General features: G+C 42.8%; 1 long non-coding RNA gene across 1 annotated transcript; it reads left to right on the top strand.

Moving 5' to 3' along the window:
• The first annotated feature begins 528 nt into the window (after positions 1 to 528).
• Positions 529 to 5,080, top strand: LOC121558744. Its single transcript, XR_006659238.1, has 2 exons — positions 529 to 566; positions 5,008 to 5,080. It is a non-coding gene; the product is annotated as an uncharacterized LOC121558744 (long non-coding RNA).
• The last annotated feature ends 19,110 nt before the right edge of the window (positions 5,081 to 24,190 follow it).

The following is a 24,190-nucleotide window of genomic DNA, read 5'->3' as shown; positions in this document are numbered from 1 at the left end:
GGGAAATCTGTTTCTCATGGTAAGAGCAGGTTCTATCTATCTAAGTTTGTGTTATTCATTCCAACTTCTCACTGTGCATGAAAAGTTGCAGTAGAACTGTTTCATGATGAACTGTTTCAATGAGAAGGTAGATATCATTTCATGCTACTGACACTTACATGGTTTGACACCAGTATTGCCAGCATTTGTTTTATTCACTGGGCTATCTGGAGTGATCAGAGAGTAGACTAAAGAAGTGAAGTAGACAAACTGCCAATGTTTTAAAGTTCTATTAAATGAGTCTGTGTAGTTACGAACCCTTGTGATAGTGAGTGGAGGACGATATGGCTTCTATATCTGCATTGCTTGCTCTTTGGGGTTTTAGGCTGGGTTTCTGTAAAGCACTTTGTGACAACTTCTGATGTAAAAGGGCTTCATAAAATACATTTGATTGACATGTATAGCACACCAACTGACTGGTTCTTCTGAGGTTGTTCACACAGGAGACCATGTTGAGACATTCAATACATCCAGAGAGCAACAGCAGGAAGATCACAGAGCTAAGAGGTCTCACCACTGCCCACATTGTGAGGCAAGTTTCTCAATTCTATCAAAGTTAAAAATACACCTACAAATACACACAGGAGAGAATCTGAATTCCTGTACTGACTGTGGGAAGAATTTCACAATATCAAAGGCTCTGACAGTTCATCAGAGAGTGCACATAGGAGAGAAGCCTTACTCCTGCTCTGACTGTGGGGCAAGTTTTTCTCAACTGGGCAACTTAAATACACATGAACGTATACACACAGGAGAGAAGCCTTACTCCTGCTCTGACTGTGGGAAGAGTTTCTCTCGACTGGGCCCCTTAAAAATACATGAATGTATACATACAGGAGAGAAGCCATACTCCTGCTCTGTCTGTGTAAAATGCTTCACAACATCAACTGAGCTAAGACTTCAACAGAGAACACACACAGGAGAGAAGCCTTACTCCTGCTCTGACTGTGGGAAGGGTTTCTCTCAGCAGGAAAGCTTGAAATGACATCAACGGATACACACAGGAGAGAAGCCTTACTCCTGCTCTGACTGTGGGAAGAGTTTCTCTCGACTGGGCCCCTTAAAAATACATGAACGTATACATACAGGAGAGAAGCCTTACTCCTGCTCTGACTGTGTAAAGCGCTTCAAAACATCAATTGAGCTAAAAATTCATCAGAGAACACACACAGGAGAGAAGCCTTTCTTCTGCTCTGACTGTGGGACAAGTTTCTCTCAACTGGCCCACTTCAAAAAACATGAACGTATACACACAGGAGAGAAGCCTTACTCCTGCTCTGACTGTGGGAAGAGTTTCTCTCGACTGGGCCCCTTAAAAATACATGAACGTATACATACAGGAGAGAAGCCATACTCCTGCTCTGACTGTGTAAAATGCTTCACAACATCAACTGAGCTAAGACTTCATCAGAGAACACACACAGGAGAGAAGCCTTACTCCTGCTCTGACTGTGTAAAATGCTTTACAACATCAACTAGGCTAAAAGTTCATCAGAGAACACACACAGGAGAGAAGCCTTATTCCTGCTCTGACTGTGGGGCGAGTTTCTCTCAACTGGGCAACTTAAAACTACATGAATGTATACACACAGGAGAGAAGCCTTACGCCTGCTCTTACTGTGGAAAGTGTTTCTCTCGACTGGGGGATTTAAAAAGACATGAACTTATACACACAGGAGAGAAGCCTTACTCCTGCTCTGACTGTGTCAAATGCTTTACAACATCAACTGAGCTAAAAGTTCATCAGAAAACACACACTGGAGAGAAGCCTTACTCCTGCTCTGACTGTGGGGCGAGTTTCTCTCAACTGGGCAACTTAAAACAACACAAACATATACACACAGGAGAGAAGCCTTAATACTGCTCTGACTGTGGAAAATGTTATAAAACATCAGTTGAGCTAAAAGGTCATCAGAGAACACACACAAGAGAAAAGCCTCATCAGTTATCTCAGACCAGTTAAGATTAAAGTCACTACATTCTCACCTCAGAAAGGAAGTGGTAACAGTGAATTTGAAAACATTAAGAAAGAGTAACACTCTATTGTAATCCTATTATTTCTCTCTGTGAGAGAACTGTGCAGAGGAAAGGGAACGTTATAGAATGTTAGCCTGTCTTGACTTTACTGATCAGTGTTCACCTGGTCAGTTTTGGTGTGTTTTGTTAGCTTCTACTGTAAAGATATTGAGATGACCTTGGATTTGCCCTTAGGGTTGAATACACTCAGTGAGGTCTGATAGATGACTGGGTGGTACTGCTTTCCTCTGCAGTTTTCTGTGGGAATGAGCTAGTTTGGACACTCATCGGTACAACACAAGACATGCAGCAAGAGGTTTCTTCACAGTCCCCAGGTCCAGAACAGACGCTGGGAAACGCACAGTATTAAATAGAGCCATGACTACATGGAACTCTCTGCCAGGTAACTCAAACTAGCAATAAAACCAGATTCAAAAAAACATAAAATAAAATAAACCTTATGGCACATTACAAAAATAACAGGAACTTTTAGCTCAGCTGATGTTGTGAAGCATTTTACACATCTCATATGTATATACTGTATTCTATAATATTCTACTGTATCTTAGTCCATGTCACTCTGTCATTGGTTGTCCATATATGTATATACTGTATTCTATAATATTCTACTGTATCTTAGTCCATGTCGCTCTGTCATTGGTTGTCCATATATGTATATACTGTATTCTATAATATTCTACTGTATCTTAGTCCATGTCGCTCTGTCATTGGTTGTCCATATATGTATATACTGTATTCTATAATATTCTACTGTATCTTAGTCCATGTCGCTCTGTCATTGGTTGTCCATATATGTATATACTGTATTCCATAATATTCTACTGTATCTTAGTCCATGTCGCTCTGTCATTGCTTGTCCATATTCAGTTGAAGTCGGAAGTTTACATACATTTAGGTTGGAGTCATTAAAACTTGTTTTTCAACCACTCCACAAATTTCTTTTTAACAAACTATAGTTTTGGCAAGTCGGTTAGGACATCTACTTTGTGCATGACACAAGTCATTTTTCCAACAATTGTTTACAGACAGATTATTTCACTTATAATTCACTGCATCACAATTCCAGTGGGTCAAAAGTTTACATACACTAAGTTGACTGTGCCTTTAAACAGCTTGGAAAATTCCAGAAAATGATGTCATGGCTTTAGAAGCTTCTGATAGGCTAATTTACATAATTTGAGTCAATAGGAGGTGTACCTGTGGATGTATTTCAAGGCCTACCTTCAAACTCAATGCCTTTTTGCTTGACATCATGGGAAAATGAAAAGGAATCAGCCAAGACCTCAGAAGAAATTTTGTAGACCTCTACAAGTCTGATTCATCCTTGGGAGCAATTTCCAAACACCTGAAGGTACCACGTTCATCTGTGCAAACAATAGTACGCAAGTATAAACACCATGGGACCACGCAGCCGTCATACCGCTCAGGAAGGAGATGCGTTCTGTCTCCTAGAGATGAACGTACTTTGGTGCAAATCAATCCCAGAACAACAGCAAAGGACCTTGTGAAGATGCTGGAGGAAACGGGTACAAAAGTGTCTATATCCACAGTAAAATGAGTCTTATATCGACATAACCTGAAAGGCCGCTCAGCAAGGAAGAAGCCACTGCTCCAAAACCACCATAAAAAAGCCAGACTACGGTTTGCAATTGCACATGGGGACAAAGATCGTACTTTTTTGAGAAATGTCCTCTGGTCTGATGAAACAAAAATAGAACTGTTTGGCCATAATGACCATTGTTATGTTTGGAGTAAAATAATGTTATGTTTGCAAGCAGAAGAACACCATCCAAACCGTGAAGCACGGGGGTGGCAGCATCATGCTGTCCGGGTGCTTTGCTGCAGGAGGGATTGGTGCACTTCACAAAATAGATGGCATCATGAGTAAGGAACATTATGTGGATATATTGAAGCAACATCTCAAGACATCAGTCAGGAAGTTAAAGCTTGGTCGCAAATGGGTCTTCCAAATGGACAATGACCCCAAGCATACTTCCAAGTTGTGGCAAAATGGCTTAAGGACAACAAAGTCAAGGTATTGGAGTCACCATCACAAAGCCCTGACCTCAATCCTATAGAACATTTGTGGGCAGAATTGAAAAAGTGTGTGCGACCAAGGAGGCCTACAAACCTGACTCAGTTACACCAGCCCTGTCAGGAGGAATGGGCCAAAATTCACCCAACTTATTGTGGGAAGCTTGTGGAAGGCTACCCGACACGTTTGACCCAAGTTAAACAATTTAAAGGCAATGCTACCAAATACTAATTGAGTGTATGTAAACTTCTGACCCACTGCGAATGTGATGAAATAAATAAAAGCTGAAATAAATCATTGTCTCTACTATTATTCTGACATTTCACATTCTTAAAATAAAGTGGTGATCCTAACTGACCTAAGACAGGGAATTTTTACTAGGATTAAATGTCAGGAATTGTGAAAAACTGAGTTTAAATGTATTTGGCTAAGGTGTATGTAAACTTCTGACTTCAACTGTATGTGAATAAGGTATTATTGTTTTTAATAAATGTGAAAACATTTCTAAGAACCTGTGTTTGCTGTTGAGGATGATATGGCTCATAATTTGCATGACTTTTGTCCCTTTTTAGCTTTTGACTCTTACCAACTTTTAGAATAGTTTCCCCCCCCTTTTGTATTGTACAGCCTACTGATATGTAAACATATGTCACCTGGTCCAGCCAGAAGAGGACAGGCCACCCCTTTGAGCCTGGTTCCTCTCTATGTTTCTCCCTGGGTTCCTGCTTTATAGGGAGTTTTTAGTAGCCACTATGTTGTCTCTCCTGGCTATCAGAAGATGAATGCACTAGCTGTGGGTCTCTCTGGATGGGAGCATCTGCAACATGACTAAATTGTAAATGTAGTGCATGATGATGTATTTGATGTATTTTTTGTGTTTCCTGTTTGTACCCCAGGAAGAGTAGCCGCTGGGGATCCTAATAAAATACTACATTGTACTGAATGTATCAGATAGAGATGATGTGATGATCAGTTTTCACCATTAGTCTGTTTTTGGGCCATTTATGAATGTGTTATTCAATGTGTTTCTATTGGATATAGTATTAAAGGCCAAATTCATTTTTAAATATATATTTTTATAACTAAAGGGGTCCTAAAATTCCAAATCAAAGGGAGCGTTCTAGAATGTTAGCATCTCTTTACTTTACTGATCAGTGTTCACCTGGTCAGTTTTGGTGTGTTTTGTTAGCTTCTACTGTAAAGATATTGAGATAACCTTGGATTTGCCTTTAAGGTTGAATATCCTATTTGAGGCGTCTCACAATGGAGTCTGATGGTTGACTGGGTGGTACATTACATTTACATTTTAGTAATTTAGCAGACACTCTTATCCAGAGCGACTTACATGAGCAATTAGGGTTAAGTGCCTTGCTCAAGGTCACATCTGCAGTTTTCTGTGGGAATGAGCTAGTAGACACAACATACACTGAGTGTACAAAACATTAAGGACACCTGCTCTTTCCATGACATAGACTGACCAGGTGAACCCAGGTGAAAGCTATGATCCTTAAAGATGTAGTTGTGGTGTATTTATTATGGATCCCCATTAGCTTTCAGCAGAAAACAAGAAACTCAATATTAGGAAGGTGTTCCTAATGTTTTGTACACTCAGTGTATATCAGATAAAGATGGTGTGATGATCAGTTTTCAGCATTAGTTTGTGTGGATTATTTTATATTACTAAACAACTTTTATTAATTATAAAAAGGCTATGAATCGACTAATTGTGTTTTTTAAATTGTCTTTTAAAATTAGATTCATTATTTTATTCATTGATTATGAATGTATTTGGATAACTGTATTGAAGTTAATTGATCTGGCCGCAGGTAGCCTAGCGGTTAAGAGTGTTGGGCCAGTAACTGAAAGGTCGCTGGTTTGAATCCCAAGCCAACTAGGTGAAAAATCTGTTGTTGTGCCCTTGATCAAGGCAATTAACCCTAATTGGTCCTGTAAGTTGCTCTGGATAAGAGCATCTGCTAAATGACTCAAATGTAATGAAAAATACTGTTTGTACATTAATTTGATCTGGGCAACATCTTTTTGTGTTTAATTAAATGAAACAAACTGTTTTAAATCAAATAGTTAGTGTCTTACCCTGGACAGAGGGACAGGGCCATAGTAGGCTAGACTATGTAGCTGCTGTTGTTAGTAGCCTGCAGTTTCCATGCAATACAGCATGTCAGATCGCTAGTGTTTAGGTGTATAGGCTTCTACATTTATGCAAGAGTTTTTGCTTGTGTCTGTCGGGAGTGATGTGTTATCAGGCTTGCTAAATAACTACCGGAGGGAAGTGGAGAGCGCTCCTTGAGTTTTGTGCCCGGTCCACGCGATATGGTCAAGAGACGCAAAGAGCCAGCATTAGCACTCCGATGTGAAGGACAGCTCTTACAAAAATGTACCATCGTAGTACAATGAACAACAACATTCCATTGTACTATGATGTTTTTTTTTACAAAATACAACTAACGTTTATTTATTTTTTAAACATCCCTTTCATAGCACCTACCACTCCATTAAAGGAGTAGTTCACAATTTTACAACTTTAAGTCCTATATGTAAGGTTTGTATACAGGGGACGTCGGTCTGTACTCAAGATTCAAAGGTACAGTGGGGGGAAAAAAAAGTATTTAGTCAGCCACCAATTGTGCAAGTTCTCCCACTTAAAAAGATGAGAGAGGCCTGTAATTTTCATCATAGGTACACGTCAACTATGCAGACCCGTCGCCAGACCTCAGTCTTAAGGGGGGCATATGAAATGCATGGGAGGGCAGGGCACAATTATTATTAGCCTACAGTACATATATTTAATAATAAATTCCCTCAAGTGGGGGGGGGCAGAATCATTTTTGGGGGCGGGCCCGGCCCCCAATTGCCCGCCCATAGCGACGGGTGTGCAACTATGACAGACAAAATGAGAAAAATAAATCCAGAAAATCACATTGTAGGATTTTTTATGAATTTATTTGCAAATTATGGTGGAAAATAAGTATTTGGTCAATAGCAAAAGTTTCTCAATACTTTGTTATATACCCTTTGTTGGCAATGACACAGGTCAAACGTTTTCTGTAAGTCTTCACAAGGTTTTCACACACTGTTGCTGGTATTTTGGCCCATTCCTCCATGCAGATCTCCTCTAGGGCAGTGACGTTTTGGGGCTGTCGCTGGGCAACACAGACTTTCAACTCCCTCCAAAGATTTTCTATGGGGTTGAGATCTGGAGACTGGCTAGGCCACTCCAGGACCTTGAAATGCTTCTTACGAAGCCACTCCTTCGTTGCCCGGGCGGTGTGTTTGGGATCATTGTCATGCTGCCCAACCCAGCCACGTTTTATCTTCAATGCCTTTGCTGATGGAAGGAGGTTTTCACTCAAAATCTCACGATACATGGCCCCATTCATTCTTTCCTTTACACGGATCAGTCGTCCTGGTCCCTTTGCAGAAAAACAGCCCCAAAGCATGATGTTTCCACCCCCATGCTTCACAGTAGGTATGGTGTTCTTTGGATGCAACTCAGCATTCTTTGTACTCCAAACACGACGAGTTGAGTTTTTACCAAAAAAAACATAAGAACCATTCATACTGTCAGATCTAATATGGAAGAATTGAATACAAAAGAGAAGGAGAGGTTGACCAGTTCAAATTCATGCAGTTTTCAAAACATATTCATAATCAATTTTTTTGTAAGATTTTAACTGAACACAAATATAAACACAACATTCAACAATTTTACTGGGGTACAGTTCATATAAGGAAATCAGTCAATTGAAATACATTCATTAGGCCCTAATCTATGGATTTCACATGACAGGGGCCCACCCATCAGCCAATAAGAATGATTTTTCCCCCACTAAAGGGCTTTATTACAGATATAAATACTCCTCAGTTTCATCAGCTGTCCGGGTGGCTGGTCTCAGATGATCCTGCAGGTTAAGATGCTAGATGTGGAGGTCCTGGGCTTGCACGGTGACACATGGTCTGTGGCTGTGAAGCCAGTCGGACATTCTGCCAAATTCTCGGTAGAGAAATGTACATTCAATTCTCTGGCAACAGCTCTTGTGAACATTCCTGCAGTCAGCATGCCAATTGTGCACTCCCTCAAAATGTAGACATCTGTGGCATTGTGTTGTGTGACAAAACTGCACATTTCAGAGTGGCCTTTTATTGTACCCAGCACAAGGTGCACCTGTGTAATGATCATGCTGTTTAATCAGCTTCTTGATATGCCACAACTCGCAGGTGGATTGATTATCTTGGCAAAGGTGAAATGCTCACTAACAGAAATGGAAACAGATTTGTGCACCAAATTTGAGAGAAATAAGCTTTTTGTGCGTATGGAAAATTTCCGGGATCTTTTATTTCAGCTCATGAAACATGGGACCAACACTTTACATGTCAAGTTTATATATTTTGTTCAGTATAGATTTAGAAGACAATTAACTAAATACGTAGTCATTTCATTTAATTGTCACATGTTTGGTAAACAACAGGTGTAGACTAACAGTGAAATGTTGACCAACAATGGAGAACACAATACAACAATTATAATAATAGGAAAAAGATTGTAGTACGAGGAATTAATACATGATGAGCAATGATGGCTTGGCTATATACATGGGGTGCCAATACCTAGTCAATGATAGCTTGGCTATATACATGGGGTGCCAATACCTAGTCAATGGTAGCTTGGCTATATACATGGGGTGCCAATACCTAGTCAATGATAGCTTGGCTATATACAGTGCAATCTGAAAGTATTCAGACCCCTTAACTTTTTCCACATTTTATTACGTTACAGCCATATTCTAAAGTTGGTTAAATAATTGTTTCCCCTCATCAATCTACACACAATACCCCATAATGTCAAAGCAAAACAAAGGTTTTTAGACATTTTCCCTAATTTTTTAATAAAAAATGTAAATATCTAAGTATTCAGACCCTTTACTCAGTACTTTCTTGAAGAACCTTTGGCAGCGATTACAGCAGAGTATTCTTGGGTATGATGCTACAAGCTTGGCACACCTGTATTTGGGGAGTTTCATTCATTCTTCTCTGCAGATCCTCTCAAACTCTATCAGGTTGGATGGGGAGCGTTGCTGCACAGCTATTTTCTGGTCTCCCCGGAGATGTTCAATCGGGTTCAAGTCTGGGCTCTGGCTGGGCCAGGTGAACCTTCGCCCCAGTCTGAAGTCCTGAGCGCTCTGGAGCAGGTTTTCATCAAGGATCTCTCTGTACTTTGCTCCCTTCGTTATTCCCTCGATCCTGACTAGTCTCCCAGTCCCTGCCTCTGAAAAACATCCGCACAGCATGATACTGCCACGACCATGCTTCACCGTAGGCATGGTGCCAGGTTTCCTCCAGAAGTGACGCTTGGTATTCAGGCCAAAGAGTTCAATCTTGGTAACAACAGACCAGAGAATCTTGTTTCTCATGGTCAGAGTCCTTTAGGTGCCTCTTGGCAAACTCCAAGCGGGCTGAACTCTGGAGCTCTGTCAAAGTGATCATCGGGTTCTTGGTCACCTCCCTGACCAAGGCCCTTCTCCTCCGATTGCTTAGTTGGCCGGGCGGACAGCTCTAGGAAGAATCTAGGTGATTGCAAACTTCTTCCATTTAAGAATGGAGGAGGCCACGGTGTTCTTGGGGACCTTCAATGCCGCAGACATTTTTTGGTACCCTTCCCCAGATCTGTGCCTCATCACAATCCTGTCTCGGAGCTCTACGGACAATTCCTTCAACCTCATGGCTTGGTTTTTGCTCTGACATGCAATGTCAACTGTGGGATGTTATATCGACAGACAAACCATGTCCAATCAATTGAATTTATCTCAGGTGGACTTCAATCAAGTTGTAGAAACATCTCAAGGAATGTCAATGGAAACAGGATTATAAATTTCGAGATTCATAGCAAAGGGTCTGGAATACTAATGTAAATAAGGTTTTGCAAAAATGTCTAAACTTGTTTCCACTTTGTCATTATGGGGTATTGTGTGTAGATTGATGAGGGATTTTTGTTGCTTTTGTTGTTTGTAAAAAAAAAAAAACATTTTTACAATAAGGCTGTAATTTATTTTTTTGTTGAAAAAGTCAAGGGGTCTGAATACTTTCAGAATGCACTGTATAGACACTAACTATTTCACTTTAAACACTTTGTTATATTTATGCACAAGAGAAGAAGAGGTTTCCCAGCACAAATTCATGTACAAACATGATTTTTCATTACATATTTGTAATTTAGCAGATGCTCTTATCCAGAGCGACTTATAGGACCAATTGGGGTTAATTGCCTTGCTCAAGGCCACAATGACAGATTTTTTGACCTAGTTGGCTCGGGATTCAAACCAGCGACCTTTCAGTTACTGGCCCAACACTCTTAACCGCTAGGCTACCTGTTAAATACATAACACAATACGTGACATAAGTAGAATACAGAACACTTGGGCGGCAGGTAGCTTAGTGGTTAAGAGCGTTGTGCCAGTAACCGAAAGGTCGCTGGTTCTAATCCCCGAGCCGACTAGGTGAAAAATCTGTCGACGTGCACTTGAGCAAGGCACTTAACCCTAATTGCTCCTGTAAGTCGCTCTGGATAAGAGCACCTGCTAAATGACCAATTTTTTTATTTATTATTTATTAAACATTACAGGACATTTTTCATGATGGAAATTGAAATATTAAAATGTTATTTAAAAAAAGCAGTGGGTAGAGTGGCGTTTCGCAGGCGGTTTGTACGGGCAGTTATACAGGACAGTTTGTGGCTGTTTCTCAGGAGCCTGGTGGTGCAGTTACCTCTTTTTGGAGGGAGCAGGTCATTCAGTGGATGGTCAAGAGTGTGCATGTCCTTCACCAGGTGCACTGCAGCCTGTTCTCGCCTGCTCTGCAGTGACGGGAGCTGTGGTTGGACTGCTCCACCTCTGGAGATGATCCTCAAGGCCCTCCTCTGCACCCTGTCTAGTTGGGCCTGCTGCTTTTTACTGCATCCAACTAACAGCACTCCACCGTATTCCAGAACAGTCAAAAAGGCGTTTCGAGTCCTTTCTCACTGGCTGCTCCACATGTCACCACTAAGGTTAGAGTCTAGATTAAAATCAAGATACTTGGTTGTTGTTACCACTGGTACTTCCTGTCCTCCTAGGATTAGTGGTGCAGGTTGTGGATGGTCCTCTGACCAACGGCTAAATGTACCAGTTGCCATCACCCTCTGCCCTCTTTCGGTGGTGTAGCGGTGGAGTCAGGCTAGTAACCTTGAACACAGTTCAATGTCAGACAGATGTTGCAGGAACTATGGGTGATCTACCCGATCAAAGGCTTTGGACACATCAGCAAGTAACACCCTCACCATTGTTGGGTTTATGGAGTCTGTAGCTGTCAGCCAGGAGTATGTGGCTTTCACAAGGGCGGTAGTAGTGCTGGACTTTGGGAGGTAGTCATACTGAATCGTGCACTCAGATAACACCTCCTACTGGCAGGGACAGCTTTAACACTGTGTTTGATGACAGGGGCTAGATCTTCTGCATGCTCTTTTAGTAGCCAGGCTGGAATGCCATCAGGCCCACATGCTTTACGTGGGCTGAGTCTGGTCAGAGCTTGCTTTAACTGGCCAATGCTGCACAGCTCAACCTGCCTTGTAGACATGGGCAGGGGGAAGATGGCAAGAGGTATGGTGCTTGTCCATGCCTCAGCAAAGAAGCCATTCAAAACACCAGCCACCTCGTCATCTTAAATTCCCTCGACCTGTATTCTCCCTTCTGATATTTTCTTTGGTCCCAGTCCTTTGTTAAATAAGTCCCACCATTCCTTAGGGTTTGTCTTCTTTAGGTCCTGGATTTCAGTTTTGTAGTAGTTTGTCTTTGCTTCCTTGATAAGCATTTGCACTGTGTTTCTGTATTTTCTCCATGTCATTGTTTCTCCCCATCTGTTGAAAATATTCTGTATTTTCCTGATGGCAGTTGATATGAAGAGTGTTTGATCCAATCTTATAAAGATTGTAAATTGTATGTAGAGAGGATAAGAAAACCATGTGTTAGTGGTAACAAGAGTGATGAGCAGAGGGTCGGTGTGCCAAGATAGATTGGGGTCCACTAGTGCTAATCTTAGGATTGGTGCGTGATGGAATGGACTGGCTAGGGTGAGATATGACACCAGGGAGAGGAATGATATGTAGGAAGTGAGTGGCAGCTAGTAATAGTTAGCAACTGGGAAGGATAAAAGTAGACTTGAAGAGCACTATATAGGCTGAGAGAGAGTCTATGTAAGTCAGTCATATGATAAGAGGCAAAGCGCGTTCGTCTTATTATGTGATCCAGTACTGAAATACATGTACATCAAACTTCCATCTGAGTGTCTGCTCCTTTCTCTTACATCATGACCTTTTAAGCTCAGCTGTTGTTTTAAAACATTTTCTGCAGTCAGATCAGTGGTAAGGCTTCTCTCCTTTATGTTTACCTTTGTGTCTTTTTAAATGGCCCATTTAAAAGAAAATCTTTCCACAGTCAGAGCAGGAAAACGGCTTCTATCTTGTGTGTGTTCTCTGATGAACTTTTAGCTGAGATGATGTTGTGAAGCATTTTACACAATCAGAGCAGGAGTAAGGCTTCTCTCCTGTGTGTATTCTCTGATGAACTTTTAGGTCAGTTGATGTTGTGAAGCATTTCACACAGTCAGAGCAGGAGTAAGGCTTCTCTCCTGTGTGTATACGTTCATGTTTGTTTAAGGTGCCCAGTTGAGAGAAACTTGCCCCACAGTCAGAGCAGGAGTAAGGCTTCTCTCCTGTGTGTATCCGTTGTGTTTAAGTGGTCCTGTACAGAAAAACTCTTCCCACAGTCAGAGCAGGAGTAAGGCTTCTCTCCTGTATGTATACGTTCATGTTGTTTTAAGGTAAACAGTTGAGAGAAACTCTTCCCACAGTCAGAGCAGGAGTAAGGCTTCTCTCCTGTATGTATAAGTTCATGCGTTTTTAAGTGGCCCTGTTGACAGAAACTCGTCCCACAGTCAGAGCAGGAGTAAGGCTTCTCTCCTGTGTGCACTCTCTGATGAACTGTCAGTGCCTTTGATGTTGTGAAATTCTTCCCACAGTCAGTACAGGAATACAGATTCTCTCCTGTGTGTATTTGTAGGTGTATTTTTAACTTTGATAGAATTGAGAAACTCTCCTCACAATATGGGCAGTGGTGAGACCTCTTAGCTCTGTGATCTTTCTGCTGTTGCTCGCTGGATGTATTGAATGTCTCAACATGGTCTCCTGTGTGAACAACATCAGAAGAACCAGTCAGTTGGTATGATATACATGTCAATCAAATGTATTTTATGAAGCCCTTTTTACATCAGAAGTTGTCATAAAGTGCTTTACAGAAACCCAGCCTAAAACCCCAAAGAGCAAGCAATGCAGATGTAGAAGCCATATCAACCTCCACTCACTATCACAAGGGTTAGTGTCACCCTCCACTCACTATCACAAGGGTTAGTAACTACACAGACTCATTTCATAGAACTTTAAAACATTGGCAGTTTATCTACTTCACTTCTTTAGTCTACTCTCTGAGCACTCCAGATAGCCCAGTGAATAAAACAAATGCTGGCAATACTGGTGTCAAACCATGTAAGGGTCAGCAGCATGAAATAATATCTACCTTCTCATTGAAACAGTTCATCATAAAACAGTTCTACTGCAACTTTTCATGCACATTGGGAAGTTGGAATGAATAACACAAACTTAGTTAGATAGAACCTGCTCTTACCATGAGAAACAGATTTCCAAATCTTCTCATCTTTAATGTTGACATTCAGCTCCAGTGTTTGACTGCAATCTTTCAGCTTCACTGATGCCATCTCTGGATCTTGCTTAGCAAACTGGTCTCCACTGTCACAATCAGGACCCAGTGACTGTAGGTTTGTCCTCTCAGAAGGAGAGAGGCAGGCTGGGTTTGTCCTCACTATTGATGTTACCGGCCTCAGATTTAATTATAGTCGTCCTGTAGTAACAATGAGAAACGGACACAAAAGGTTATTGTCTTGACAGTTCTGGAACTTTCTTTATTCTCTAAAAATATATTATATTTCTTCTTGTTAAATCATCTAATTCAGTGCTTGACTTGGACTGAAATAAGTGCAGGTACTGTTTATATTTAGGTGCAGGAGCTCCACAATACTGTTGAGCTAACATTCTATAAGAGGAACATGAGCTCAATGATTAGATATTTGAGGTGCCGGTACTTTACCTATAGCAGATTTTCCCAAATTCACATACAGTACCAGTCAAAAGTTTTAGAACATCTACTCATTCCAGGCCTTTTCTTTATTTTTACTATTTTCTACATTGTAGATTACAAAGATTATACAATGCTGTCATCAAGGCAAAGGGTGGCTACTTTGAAAAATCTAAAATATATTTGATTTGTTTAACACTTTTTTGGTTACTAAATGATTCCATAAGTGTTATTTCATTGTTTAAATGTCTTCACTATTATTCTACAATGTAGAAAATGGTAAAAATTAAGAAAAACCCTTGAATGAATAGGTGTGTCCAAACTTTTGACTGGTACTGTAAATGCATAAATGACAAAAGCCATTTAGTACAAGGTCACTGTTTGTTTTAAGCGGGACTACAGTGAGGGAAAAAAGTATTTGATCCCCTGCTGATTTTGTACGTTTGCCCACTGACAAAGAAATGATCAGTCTATAATTTTAATGGTAGGTTTATTTGAACAGTGAGAGACAGAATAACAACAAAAAAATCCAGAAAAACGCATGTAAAAAATGTTATCAATTGATTTGCATTTTAATGAGGGAAATAAGTATTTAACCCCTCTGCAAAACATGACTTAGTACTTGGTGGCAAAACCCTTGTTGGCAATCACAGAGGTCAGACGTTTCTTGTAGTTGGCCACCAGGTTTGCACACATCTCAGGAGGGATTTTGTTCCACTCCTCTTTGCAGATCTTCTCCAAGTCATTATGGTTTCGAGCCTGACGTTTGGCAACTGGAACCTTCAGCTCCCTCCAGATGTTCTATGGCATTAAGGTCTGGAGACTGGCTGGGCCACTCCAGGACCTTCATGGGCTTCTTCTAGGCCACTCCTTTATATCCCAGCTTTACATAGGGTGGTAGATACTCTTCATCAAACATCGATAATAAAGATGAACTTTGCTCCTTTTTCACATTCTCCATACGGGTCAAGCGACGTGCATTTTCATCCTTCTTCTTTGGGATTTGGTTGGCAGAGCGCATTCAACTTTTAGGTGCATACACCGCCACCTACTGTACTGGTGTGTGAGGCCATTCACAGACTACACACATTAAATTCATTGTTACGGTAATTAATACAAAATTGCCCTGCCAAGTATTAGCCTGCTCTAAAAAATGTGAGGGAAAATGTTCTTCGTTCGTGCAGGTGACTGACCACCTCAGACCAATTGGCAGTACGCCCAGAACATTGTTCTGGGAACCAAAAGGGATATCTCAGTTTCAAGGTCTCAGCTTGGAGAGAAGAAGCCTTGTGAGGTATTGGTCGGTCACATGCAGGAACCAAATGTTAATATTAATATGCTAAATCATGCAAATATAACTTGTCTGTGTAAGCAGTATATAGGACAACTAACGGGACTGCCCCGGCAGAGCTCCCAACCGACGTGTACTATGGTGCTTTTACGTTTGTTGGAACCTCTCCAGCTTGCTGATAAAAAATTATAATTCATTTAAGTTTAACTTTGAGTCCCTTCGTGGCGATTTTCCACGACAAAAACCCACCACCCCATTCCACTATTTAACCCTATCTAGTCATACGCCAGACCACTACCACTCAACACCCCTACAGCTGTTCTGCTGTAAATCCTCGCAATCCCAAGTACTTCTCTGCCGCTGCCACCACAGCCTCTATTTTCTGGGACTTTAGATCCATTTCTGCAGTACAATTGACAACCATTGCTATAAATGCTAAAAATCCCACCTTACTGAAGCACATATTCTTCCCATCACTCTCTCTTGGTCTCTGCCTACTCATAGGAATCCTCTCAAGATCCCTCACCCTGAACTCATCTTCCTCTACCACTCTCTTCACTGCTTCTGCATACAACATGTTCTGTACTAGTGTAACCCTGGCAACCTCAATCTGCCTTTCTCTCACCTGATACCTCAGATCTCCAGCCCATTAGCACCCCCACAACTAACACACAGAACTTTCTCCACCGATACCACTCACTACAAATCTCACTCCCACTGGGCCAGAATCATCCTTATCATCCTTGGAACAAGGCCCGAACTCGGAGTTCCTCACCGCAGGTAATTCATCCCCACTCTCACCAGGTTCCATCTCTGAGCTACTGGAGGACGAATCCCTCTTTATACACTAGACGATAACCTCCCTCACCACACTGCTTCCCTCTATACTCAGCTCCTTCTCAGCGGTCATCACTGCACCTGCCACCACAGTTAATTCATCCTCACTCTCGTCACGTTCACTTTCCTCCTGTAGCTCTTCTAAAAGTTCAGTGTGATCTTCCATTCCATATTCACTCAAAACATATTCCACTTTTCTCCTTTGTCCATGTCCACCATCTTCTCCTTCATCAGATCTTCCAGAAGGTTTGTGCATCCCCCATTCCACTTTTTTTTATAGATTTTATAACTTTGTAAATCTCTCTAGGACAAGATGACTTTTATCAATATATTTGCCTGTATTTACCCCTACAAAAATGAAATGGTAATTAGCTGCTAATGTGGCTATCATAAAGAACTACAAATGCCATTATAATCTGGACAAAATTGCTGAATCGAGTCAAAGGTAAGGATCTCTGGGTTAACTATCTAATGTTAGCTAAATTTAGTAATGAATAAATAGGCTACATTTATTTAAATGGTCAATTCTGTGAACTGTCTTGTGCAAGTTTTAAATTGACACAATACCTGTTAGCAAAGGTGTCAGCTAGAGATAACGTGCAGGAGATTGCAGTGATTTGTTGTTTTGCATGATGTCTACTTTGATGATAATTAGTGTTTTATAATCTGAGAGGAAATAGAGCCGATTATGTTGCTAAAAGTCACGCCAGGGTAAGCCTACACAAAACACAGCCCTTATTTTAAGTGTTTCTAAAATGAATAAAAATTAACCTTGGAGGACTCAGAACCCGAGTAAAAGGGAGTATTCATGTTACTCGTCAACATTTAAATCATATTCTCATGTAGACTACTTTTTAGTTTCTTGCTTATTGCTTCCCAATGTAGCAGGAAGTGGATATGATAGTATTGTTCTGAGTGACCATTCCCCTGTGTCATTATTCTATAGGGATACAAAACTAGTAAACGGATCCTCTTGATGGCGTTTGCATCTCAGATGGTTACAGGACCCAGACTTCTTACATTACGTTGGAGTGCATATAGATGTTTATTTGACATTGAACACTGACCAAACGTCAGCGAGTACCAGATGGGAGGCTTTCAAAGCACATATTTGGGGGCAAATTATACGTTTTACCAGTTTCAAATAAAATAAATCAGAAAAGGAGAGAGATGGACAGCAAAATCAGAGAATTGGAGAGGGAATCTTTTTTGGATAACTCAGTAGAAGTAAACAAGGAATGATTTGGTCTTAAAGCTCAGTATGAAGAACTTCCCACCTCAAAGGCAGCAAACAGCTTAACTAGGCTGAAACAGTCCTATGATCAAGGTGATCATGGTTTAGACACTCGCAGAGTAGAAAGACATTTTGGAAATGTGATCGTTCAGATGTTGTTTTTGCAACAATTGAACAAAAAACAGTTTTTGCTTTATCATTGTGGGGTATTGTGAGTAGATTGATAAGGGAAAAAAAACAATTTAATCTATTTTACAATAAGGCTGAAACGTAACAAAATATCAAAAAAGTCCAGGGGTCTGAATACTTTCCGAATGCACTGCATATAGACAGGTGTGTGCCTTTCCAAATCATGTCCAACAAAATTAGTTCGATAGAACCTGCTCTTACCCTGAGAAACAGATTTCCCAATCTTCTCCTCCTCTTCTTCATCTTTAAAGTTGACATTCAGCTCCAGTGTTTGACTGCAGTGTTCCAGCTTCACTGATGCCATCTCTGGATCCTGCAGTAAACTGGGCTCCACTGTCACAATCAGGACCCAGTGACTGTAGGTTTGGACTCAGTGTGGAAGGAGAGAGGCAGGCTGGGTTTGTCCTCACTGTTGATGATACCGGCCTCAGACTTATCTGAATCGGCCAGTAGTAATAAAGAGAAACAGATACAAAAAGTTATTGTCTTGACAGTTCTGGCACTTTCTTTATTCTCTAAAAACATTTTCACGTTTTTCTTGTTCATTTATCTAATTCAGTGCTTTACTTGGACTGAAATAGGTGCTAATACTCATTTTGGGTGCCGGTACTGTTTATATTAAGGAGCAGGAGCTCCACAATACTTTTGAGCTAATACCTAACCTATAGTAGATAAATGCATAAATGACTCAAAAACCATTTAGTACAAGGTTACAGTTTGTTTTAGACAGCACTGTGTGCTATTTTCGTGAATAACCTTGCCTTCACTGTATTATTCAATATATATTATATATTCAAAATAATGTATGCACTCACTAACTGTAAGTGGCTCTGGATAAGAGCGTCTGCTAAATGACTAAAATGTCAATGTAAAACAGTAGTGCGACCGTGAAATTGTCTCTCTGATGCACCCGCACTGTCCTCACTGAAGTCTGTTGACGCTGACCGAGAGTAGCCGCCATTTTACCAGTTTGGGAATTTTACACAAAAACAATAATATGCTAAACGAACTCAGAAATCTCAAATAAATTGATTATTTATTAAACTAACATGAGAAAATTATGTACATTCACTCAGACAAACCCAAAATCTCTAGCTATGTGACTTGTAAAATCGTTTTTATCACGTTCTTTCACTCACTCGGTTTGACACAAAAATAACACATCAAACCTTTACCAAACGTGATAATACCTTAACGGATGTGTTAACTAGCATGTTATGACATGTTCTTTCAACATTAGAAAGTTTAAACGTGCTATTACATACCTGTAGTAATAAATAGAAACGGACACAAAGGTTATCTTCTTGACAACAGAGCTTTCTTTATTGAGAAGAAATGTGCGCGTGATGAAGACATTACGTAATAACGTAGAATTGCGTCATTACGTAGAATACACAATAACGGTACTCAAATTGACTGGCGTCTCGGCGACAAATATGATTTGACATTTGTTAGTTTAGATTTGTTTGTTTATTATCACATATTTGTATTTGTAAAAGTAATATAAACACAACACATTTTGTATGATCAGATATTTTTATTTTTAAACACAACACATTGAATTATTGAACAATTACACATTACACATTATTGAACAATTATATTTGATTTATTTTCTTATTAACTAGTAAACCTACACATTCTGAACAATTATAGTTTCAAGCAGTGTATTGGTAGTTAGTTAACATGCTACCTGACTGATCAACAATTATAGGTACAAGCTAATAACAAGGTATATATGCTATCTTATTGAACAAGCAACTTAACTCAAATAATGATGTGCGCTAGGCATCTCTCTCAAGCTCTCTCCAGGTTGTTGTGCTGCTTGGCTGGCCTGCTGCTGCCTGTGCACGAGCTGAGTGTGTGACAGAGAAAATCGTTTTTGTGTCATTTAGAGAGAAAATGCGCCGCCCTATGGGACTGAGATGCAGTGCCTTAGACCGCTGAGCCACTCGGGAGCCTGTGGAATGTTGTCCCATTCCTCTTCAGTGGCTGTGTGAAGTTGCTGTATATTGACGGGAACTGGAACAAGCTGTGGTACACGTCGATCCAGCCCTCCCAAACATGCTCAATGGGTGACATGTCTGGTGAGTATGCAGGACAAGGAAGAACTGGGACATTTTCAGCCTCCAGGAATTGTGTACAGATCCTTGCGACATTGGGCCCTGCATTATCATGCTGAAACATGACGTGATGTCGGCAGGACAATGGGCCTCAGGATCTAGTCATGGTATCTCTGTGCATTACATTTTCCATTGATAAAATGCAATTTTGTTCCTTCTCCGTAGCTTATGCCTGCCCATACCATAACCCTGACACTAACATGGGGTACTGTGTTCACGACATTGACATCAGCAAACCACACGCCCACACAACGCCATACACAGTGGTCAGCCGTTGTGAGGCTGGTTGGGCATACTGCCAAATTCTCTAAAACAAAGTTGGAGGCGGCTTATGGTAGAGAAATTGCATTAAATTATCTGGCAACAGCTCTGGTGGACATTCCTGCAGTCAGCATGCCAATTGCATGCTCCCTCAAAACTTGAGACATCTGTGGCCATGTGCCACCTCAAGCCAGAGCGACAGTAAGTGTCTGGTTGTAGTTTTAGGGTAAACAGTTAGTTTTAGGGTAAACAATTGAATTGTATGAAGTATTATAGCTTTACAAACCTTTCAAAGCACCCAATTGTCATACTTGTGTAACGATCCCGGCAGTCTGAGTCGGGTCCTGTCTGTGGACTAGTTTTTCTGCTCGTGATCTCCGGTTTCCCGAGGGTTCTGGAACGCTCCGGGGAGCTCTCTTGATTTCCGCACCTGCATCCCATCAGCAATCTGCACACCTGGTCCTGATCATCACCCTTCTTAGGCTCTGGCCTAACATCCATTCCCTGCCGGATCGTTAGCCATGAACATCACTCATCCGGGACCTTCATCCAACCTCTGCCTGGTGGTCGGCGGCTGCCGAGCCATGATTGGATCAACCACTGCACCCCCAACAACTAATCAACGCCGCCCGCTCTGTTCCCTGGATTATTCAGCATCACTCTTGAATTTGTAAATAAACACTCACCTTCGTTTCAACTTACCTTGTCCTGGTCTGCTTCTGGGTTCTGGCTTTGTAACTCGTGACAGAACGATCCGGCCAGTAATGAACCCAGCGGACCTGGACTCTGTTCGCCATGCCATTACCCATCAGGAGAAGATGTTGGGCCATCATAGCACGGAGCTACAGGAGATCGCGTTGGCAGTTCGGAACCTTTCTACCGGTCTGACGGAGGTCCAGAACCAGCGCAAGTTTCCGGTGGAGGATCCACTACCGGTTTCACCCATCTCGCCTGCCGCGTCTGGAGCTGTGTCCTTCCGTGAGCCCAAGGTTCCGACGCCGGATAAATATGAGGGGGAGCTGGGAAGATGCCGTTCTTTCCTTATGCAGTGTGGGTTAGTGTTCGATCTACAGCCCTACTCTTATGCCACAGACAAGGCTAGGATAGCCTTTGTGATTGAGTTGCTGCGTGGTCGAGCGCTGGAGTGGGCTTCAGCCGTTTGGGAACGACAAGACCCCTGCATGGCTTCATACCAGGGGTTCACGGCCGAGATGAGGAAGCTCTTCGACCATTCCGTCCGAGGGAGGGACGCAGCTAGGCGCCTGTTTTCGCTTCACCAAGGAACTCGCAGCGTGGCCGACTTCGTGATCGAGTTCAAGACGTTGGCTGTGGAGAGTGGGTGGAATGAGGAGTCTCTGCAAGCGGCCTTTTACCAGGGTCTGTCGGAGCAGCTCAAGGATGAGTTGATCTCCTATCCGGAGCCTAGTGACCTGGACAGCTTGGTAGCCTTGTCTATTCGGGTGGATAATCGAGTCCGAGAGCGAAGGAGGGAGAAGCAATGGGGTCCGTCCAATCGATCAGCTTCTCAGTTCCCAGTCGGGTCGGGTGGTGGACCAGAACACGTCGATCATTCTCCACCACAAAGGATTAGTGGAGAGGTCCTCTCTCCCGATTCTGAACCCATGCAAGTGGGGCGGCACGGGTTAACCAAGGAGGAGCGTCAACATAGACGTAAGACCAACTGCTGCCTCTACTGTGGTAGCTCGGGACATTACATCTCCACTTGTTCCCGGCGGTCGTCAAACTGCCCGGCTCGCTAAAGTTGGGAGGACTTTTAGCGAGCCAGTTTCAACCTCTCAGTACCTCTGTCAGACCCCGTTTCCCGGCTACCCTTGTGAACAGGAATCAGAGCTTAGCGATTAACGCTTTTATCGATTCAGGTGCCGATGGAAGCTTTCTTGATGCCGAGTTGGTGGAACAGCTGGGGCTTTCCAAGGAGCAATTGCCGGAAGCCATTGAAGCGACCACTCTGAACGGCAGTAGTCTGGCACGTATCACGATGAGGACTGAACCGGTTAAGATGCTGTTGTCGGGGAATCATTCGGAGATGATTTCATTCTTCATTCTGCCGTCTTCCCATGTTCCTCTGGTCCTTGGATACCCCTGGCTGAAGGAACACAATCCCACGTTCGATTGGGTGACGGGCAAGGTAACGAGTTGGAGCCTTGATTGTCATGCTAACTGTCTCAAGACTGCCTGTCCCCATTCGGTTCCCAGTCAGGTGATTGAGGCTAAACCCCCAGATTTGTCCCTGGTTCCCGAGACATATCACGATTTGGGGGAAGTGTTCAGTAAGCAGAAGGCTCTGTCACTCCCTCCCCACCGACCATATGATTGTGCCATCAACCTGTTCCCTGGAGCTGTCTACCCCAAGGGAAGGTTATACAGTATCTCCCGCCCTGAACGTGAGGCTTTGGAGACCTACATCAAGGAGTCCCTAGCTGCTGGTCTCGTTCGTCCCTCGTCATCACCCCTGGGGGGCAGGATTCTTCTTTGTGGGTAAGAAGGATGGCTCTCTTCGACCGTGTATTGATTATCGGGGTTTGAATGACATCACGGTCAAGAACAAGTATCCCCTGCCCTTGATGAGTTCTGCCTTCGACTCCTTACAGGGTGCTACGGTGTTCACCAAGCTAGACCTACGCAATGCGTATCACATGGTCCGGATCAGAGAGGGAGACGAGTGGTTGACGGGTTTCAATACACCGATGGGTCACTTCGAGTATCAGGTGATGCCGTTTGGACTGACCAATGCTCCAGCGGTATTCCAGAGTATGGTGAACGACGTCCTGAGAGATATGATCGGTCTCTTTGTGTTTGTTTACCTGGATGACATTCTGATCTTCTCGAAGGAACCTTCCGACCACGTCCAGCATGTCCGGCAGGTTCTGCAGCGATTGTTGGAGAATCGCCTGTTCGTGAAGGCCGAGAAGTGCGAGTTTCACGCCCACACGACATCCTTTCTCGGGTACATCATCTCCAGGGGAGAGATTAGGATGGACCAGGAGAAGGTTAGAGCGGTTCTGGAATGGGCCCAGCCCGGTACGAGATTGCAGCTCCAGAGATTTTTGGGGTTTGCGAATTTCTACCGCAGATTCATCCGGGATTACAGCCGTGTGGCCGCTCCGTTAACGGCCTTGACTTCCAGTATCAGGAGCTTCAAGTGGAATCCGGAGGCGGATCGAGCGTTTCTGGATTTGAAGAGGCGATTCACCAACGCACCGATTCTCTCTCAACCGGACACGGCCCGTCAGTTCGTCGTTGAAGTGGACGCGTCTGATGTGGGAGTTGGCGCCATCCTGTCGCAGCGATGCTCCACGGACAGTAAACTCCATCCCTGCGCCTACTACTCTCGTCGCCTTTCGCCTGCGGAGAGGAATTACGATGTGGGTAACCGGGAGCTTCTCGCGGTGAAACTTGCCTTGGAGGAGTGGCGCCACTGGTTGGAGGGGGCGGAGCAGCCGTTTATTGTCTGGACTGACCACAAGAACCTTGCTTACGTGCAATCGGCTAGACGTCTCAACTCCCGTCAGGCCAGGTGGTCGTTGTTTTTCGGACGATTCAATTTTTCCCTGACGTTCCGACCTGGATCTAAGAACGGCAAGGCGGACGCCTTGTCTCGGATGTTCTCCAAGACGGAGGAGAGTGGGTCCAAGACCGAGACAATTCTCCCCCGGAACTGCGTCGTGGGAGCTGTTAGGTGGAAGATTGAGGAGGAGGTGATGGCGGCTCTTCGGACGCAGCCCGGTCCCGGTAACGGTCCACCCGGTCGGTTGTTTGTGCCTGAGTCGGTTCGTCCTGCGGTCCTCAAATGGTCCCACGCCAGCAAGATGGCTTGTCACCCTGGCGTGGCTCGGACGATGGCGTTTCTTCGCAGACGTTTTTGGTGGCCTGCCATGGCCGAGGATACTCGGGGTTATGTTGCTGCCTGTCCAGTGTGTGCGCAGA

Source organism: Coregonus clupeaformis, unplaced genomic scaffold, assembly GCF_020615455.1.
Source record: "Coregonus clupeaformis isolate EN_2021a unplaced genomic scaffold, ASM2061545v1 scaf0991, whole genome shotgun sequence".
Classification (NCBI taxonomy): Eukaryota; Metazoa; Chordata; class Actinopteri; order Salmoniformes; family Salmonidae; genus Coregonus; species Coregonus clupeaformis.
This window is presented reverse-complemented; position numbering and strand designations above follow the sequence as displayed.